The sequence below is a fragment of the Theropithecus gelada genome, chromosome 1 (assembly GCF_003255815.1).
Source record: "Theropithecus gelada isolate Dixy chromosome 1, Tgel_1.0, whole genome shotgun sequence".
Lineage (NCBI taxonomy): Eukaryota > Metazoa > Chordata > Mammalia > Primates > Cercopithecidae > Theropithecus > Theropithecus gelada.
In genome coordinates, this window is record NC_037668.1 from 44294962 (window position 1) to 44301265 (window position 6304).

Consider the following 6304-nt stretch of genomic DNA (forward strand, 5'->3'; position numbering starts at 1 on the left):
TCTCAGCTTACTGCAAGCTCCGCCTCCCAGGTTTACGCCATTCTCCTGCCTCAGCCTCCCGAGTAGCTGGGACTACAGGCGCCCGCCACCGCTCCCGGCTAGTTTTTTGTATTTTTTAGTAGAGACGGGGTTTCACCGTGTTAGCCAGGATGGTCTTGATCTCCTGACCTCGTGATCCGCCCGTCTCGGCCTCCCAAAGTGCAGGGATTACAGGCTTGAGCCACCGCGCCCGGCCTGATGAATTCTTATGAATATTTCATTTTCATGAAAATATCAATCAGGGTCCCCAGAACATGCAACTGCAAAAATAATCCTGTTGAATGGATGTAAAGTTCTTGTCTTGATTCTTTTTGTTTCTTTCAGATTCCCTAGAGACAAAGCCAGTTTGCCAGACCTCTCATCCAAAGAACCTGATTACTCCTTAGCTAGTATCTCAGTGTATATAAAGATGTCAACTTCATCATCATTTCCCAGAAACGCTCTCCAGCTGAGTACTGTATTGTATGTAATATGAACAAAAACTATGAAAGGTAGGTATTACCATCTCTACCCTAAAGGTAAGGCAACTGGGGTTAAACAACCGGTAACCAGGAAGTGACAGGGCTCAAATGAAAAAGTATGCTTGCCTGGCACAAAATCCATCATTTTTATGGTATTACTAACGAGCCTCCCTCCCTCCTACAATATCTTCCTCACATTACTTTAGGTCACTAGCCCTTAATAATTAGTATGTTTTATTATTAGCCAAGTGGTCTTTCCTCCCCAAACCTCTGTAACACTTAGTTATACCATCAGATCTTTCTAGATGGAGTAGGACTAAGGAAATGGAGAGCTCTGTGGGATGCTTGCCATGTCTAAAATATCTCTTAAAGTTGACAAGTAGGAAATGAGTGCATATATCCACTGAAACATACAAATAATGTTGATGGCAGCTATACTCAAAGTAGAAACAGCCCAAGTATCCATTAACAGGAGAACAAGTTTAAAAAAAAAAAAAAAAAAAAAAAAGGCTGGGCGCGGTGGCTCATGCCTGTAATCCCAGCACTTTGGGAGGCCGAAGCGAGTGGATCACCTTAGCTCAGGTGTTCACAACCAGCTTGGTCAACATGGTGAAACCCCGTCTCTACTAAAAATGCAAAAATCAGCCAGGTGTAGTGGTAGGCACCTGTAATCCCAGCTACTTGGGAGGTTGAGGCAGGAGAATTGCTTGAACCTGGGAGGCGGAGGTTGCAGTGAGCCGAGATAGCGCCATTGCACTCCAGCCGGGGCGACAGAGCAAGACTCCGTCTGAAAAAAAAATAAAATAAAATAAAAAATAATAAAAAAAAATTGGGGGCCGGGCATGGTGGCTCATGCCTGTAATCCTAGCACTTTGGAGGCTGAGGTGGGCAGATCTCTTGAGCCCAGGAGTTCAAGACCAGCCTGGACAATGTGGTGAAGCCCTGTCTCAACACAAATACAAAAATTAACCAGGTGTGGTGGTGCACACCTGTAGTCCCAGCTACTTGGGAGCTGAGGTGGGAGGATCACTTGAGCCCAAGAGGTAGAGGCTGCAGTGAGCCAAGATTGTGCCACTGCACTCTCCAGCCTAGGCAACAGAGCGAGACTCTGTCTCAAAAAAGAAAAAAAGTGATATATTCATATTAAGAGACACTCACGGTAATGGAAGGGAATAAACTACTGATAGATGCAACCACATAGATGAATCTCAAAAATATGTTCAAAGAAAGAAGCTGGACACAAAATACTACCTACTGTAGACTTCCATTTACACGAAGTTCAAGAACACAGAACTATGCTTTGGGAATCTGAGGCAGGAGGATTGCTTGAGACCAGGCATTCAAGACCAGGCTGAGAGACATACCAATACCCTATCTCTACAAAAACTAAATTAGTCAGGCATGGTGGTATGCATCTGTAGTCCCAGCTACTTGGGAGGCTGAGGCAGGAGGACTGCTTGAGCCCAAGAGTTGGAGTTGCAGTGAGCTATGATAACCATGCCATTGCACTGCTGCCTGGGTGATAGAATGAAACTTTGTCTCAAAAAAAAAAAAAAAAAAAAAAAAAAAAAAGAACAGAACAATGTCACAGTGTTAGAAGTCAGAATAGGAGCTGACCTCTATGGGGGTGGTAAAGACAGGAAATGGGCATGAGGGAGCTTTTCTGAGGTGAAGAAAGTTTTCGTATCTTGACCTAGGTAATGATGACATGACTGTATACATATGTAAAAAACAAAATTTCTGAGTTGTGCACTTAAGATTTGCTCATTTTACTATAAGTAATGTATGTCCCTCCCCCATGCAAATTATGCCCCTTTTTTTTGTCGGGGGAGACGGAATCTTGCTCTGTCTCCAGGCTAGAGTGCAGTGGCGCGATCTTGGCTCACTGCAACCTCTGCCTCCTGGGTTCAAACGATTCTCCTGCCTCAGCCTCCCAAGTAGCTGGGACTATAGGCGCCCACCACCACGCCCACCTAATTTTTGTATTTCAGTAGAGGCGGGGCTTCACCATGTTGGCCAGGATTGTCTCGATCTCCCGGTCTCATGATCTGCCCGCCTCAGCCTCCCAAAGTGCTGGGATTACAGGCTTGAGCCACTGCACCCAGCTATCAAATTATGTCTTAATAGAATAATATTGTTTTTAAAAAAAGAATCGCTGGCCGGGCGCGGTGGCTCAAGCCTGTAATCCCAGCACTTTGGGAGGCCGAGACGGGCGGATCACGAGGTCAGGAGATCGAGACCATCCTGGCTAACACAGTGAAACCCCGTCTCTACTAAAAATACAAAAAACTAGCCCGGCGAGGTGGCGGGCGCCTGTAGTCCGAGCTACTCCGGAGGCTGAGGCAGGAGAATGGCGCAAACCCGGGAGGCAGAGCTTGCAGTGAGCTGAGATCCGGCCACTGCACTCCAGCCCGGGCTACAGAGCAAGACTCTGTCTCAAAAAAAAAAAAAAAAAAAAAAAAAAGAATCGCTAATGTAAAAGCTGGTGATAAACTGTAAACCATGTTCTTACTGGTGTCACATGGACCACCAACTACTTTAGCCAGTAAGCAAAAATATCAGCAATCCATTATTAGAATTAAAATTCATTATATGAGGTTTTTAAGAACCCATTCATCACATAAAATGCATCTACCCTGTAACTCACATACATAAATCAAATAGTAAGAAACATTTTGAGATTCAGCAGTGGGATTTCAGAAAGCTTACTAAAATGGGAGAGAAGACAAAAAAGGGACACAACATATAAGCCAACAAATCAAATATAAAACCCACAACTCATCATCACTTCTAGAGAGAACTACAGAAAAGAGGAAATTATCAGGGGCACAATTTATTTGAAAAGTAGAATCAATTAAAGCATAGTACACCAGGTGCAATGGCTCATGTCTGTAATCCCAGCACTTCAAGAGACCAAGGCAGGGGGATCACTTGAGGCTAGGAGTGTAAGACCAGTCTGGGCATTATGTGAGACCCTGTCTCTACAAATAATAAAATAAAATAGCCGCGCATGGTGGTACATGCCTGTAGTCCTTGCTACTTGAGAGGCTGAAGCAGGAGGATCGCTTGAGCCCAGGAATTTGAGGCTGCAGTGAGCTNCTGAGCTTTCGCTAGGTTACGCTACAGTAACAAAAGCCCCAAAATCTTAGCAGCTACACATACAAAGGTTTATTTTTCATTGACATTTCCTTTTATGACAGGTTGACTGTGACTCCGCTCTATACAAGCTATTTTATTTGTTAGATGGTGAAAACTGTGATACTTGGAGATTGCTGAATATGGTATTAGTATGTTCATTCATTTATTCATTTAACAAATATTGATTCAATGTTTCTTTCATGCCAGGCAAGGTCAAGTACTGAGAATACAGTGGTGAATAAAAGAGACAAAAATCTCTAATTTCTAGGAGCTAATATTGACAGTAAGATTAAACACAAATAAAATCATAATAACAAGAATGAATATTAAATTCATAAATAATAGCTGTAAGACATTTTAGTAAATCTTTTAAATTAGAAAAATATAAAAATTATTAAAACTAAAAAGGCCAGGTGTGATGGCTCATGCCTGTAATCCCAACACTTTGAGATGCCAAGGTGGGAGGACCATTTGACCCCAGGAATTGGAAACCAGTCTGGGCGCTACAGGAAAACCCTGTCTACAAAGAAATAGAAAATTAGCCTGGCATAGTGGTGCATTCCTGCAGACCAAGCCACTAAGGAGGCTGAGGTGGAAGAACTGCCTGAGCCTGAGAGGTCAAGGCTGTAGACAGCCAGGATCACACCACTGCACTCTAGCCCGGGTGACAGAGCAAGACACGGTCTCAAGGAAAAAAAAACATATATATATACACACATATATATATGTATATATAGTCGATGTGTCCTCAAACTATTATGTAGAATACTGTTATTTACATCACATCACGTGAGCCCTTTCAATGGCTGAACACTTATTTCGGTGCGATCCATACAGCGTTCCTGGGAACTAAGTACACCTAAGAACAATTCAGTATAAAAGAGTTACTGCCTTGACAGGAAGATGCAAAAATTTTTTAAAGACAAATAAATAAATAAAAGAGTGAAAACTGTAGCTCTGTGAGACTCAAATAACATCTCATTCAAGTCACAATGAACATCTAGCAATCATTCTGAACACCACATAATTCACTTAATACATTTTGCCTGAACGCCCAACACATCTGAATGACCAACACCTGTATGTAGCCAAGAAACTGACAATCATTTTTAAATTATCACCTATGACTCCATCGGCTCTATGCACTTACTTTTTAAATGTTATTCATGTATTTATTATTTTTATTTTTTGTAGAGACGGGATCTCACTATGTTACCCAGGTTGGTCCAGAAACAGAAACAGACCCACACTAATTTCAGAAATCAGATGACCATACAGTCATTCGATTTATGAAAAAAAGTGCCACACGATGCAGGAGGAAAAGGATGGTCTTTTCAATAAATGGTGCTGGATCAAGCAGACACATCCATGTTGTAAATAGTGAATCATAGCCAAGTGGGGTGGCTCACGCCTGTAATCCCAGCACTCTGGGAGGCTGAAGGTGGGCAGATTACTTGAGCCCAAGAGTTCGAGATCAACCTGGGAAACATGCTGAATCTCCATCTCTACAAATACGAAAATTAGCCAGGCATGGTGGCGCACGCCTACACTCGCAGCTACTCAGGTGGCTGAGGTGGGAGGATCACTTGAGCCAGGAGGTGGAGGTTGCAGTGAGCTGAGATCCTGCCACTGCATTCTAGCCTGGACAATAGAGTGAGGTCCTATCTGGGGGAAAAAAAAAAAAATGCAAAAACTAAAATAAAATTGCTGTAAGGTTAACACAGAAAAATGTGTTCATACTCTTAGGTTAGGCATTGATTCCTTAAACAGGACACAGAAACCAGTAACCATAAAGGAAAAGATTGATAAAGTATAATTTCATTAAAATTAAGACGCTCAGGCCAGGTACAGTGGCTCATGCCTATAATCCCAACACTGTGGGAGGCCAAGGCAGGTGTATCACTTGAACCTAGGAATTCCAGACCAGCCTAGGCAATGTGGCAAAACCCCATCTCTACTAAAAATACAGAAAAGAGCTGAGTGTGGAGGTGCTCCCCTGTACGTCTCAGCTACTTGGGGGCTGAGGCAGGAGCATCACCTAAGCCTTGGGAGGTCAAGGTTGCAGTGAACTGTGATTGTGCCACTGTACTCCAGCCTGGGCAACAGAGTGAGAGCCTGTCTCAAAAACAAACAAACAAACAAAAAGTTAGAGTATCTCCGTCATGAAAAAACACCATTAAAAGAGTAAAAAGGCAAGCTACAGATTGAAAAAAGGGAAATGCAATACATATATATCCTAGAAAGGATGCATATCCAGAATAAAGTATTACAAATCAACAGAAAAACAAGCTTATCAATGAAAACGGGATAAAAAGATTTAACAGGCCCTTCACAAAACAGGACATATAAATGGCAATAAAAGACACTCAATCTCAATGAAACCACACTGATACATTACTGCACCCCTACTAGAATGGCAAAATAATTTTTAACTGACAGGCATCAGCAAGGACGTGGGGAAACCAGAATATCCCTGTTAAATGGTACAACCATTTTGGGAAAATGTTCAACAATATGTAATACTAAAGTTTATCATTGATATACCTCTAAAACCAACAATGCCACTCCTACAAATATACCCCAGTCTAGTAATGTTCTATTTCTTGATCTGCGGTGGTTTACCTGGTAAAAATTCATTACCTTTTGGTTTTTTGTTTTGTTTTTGT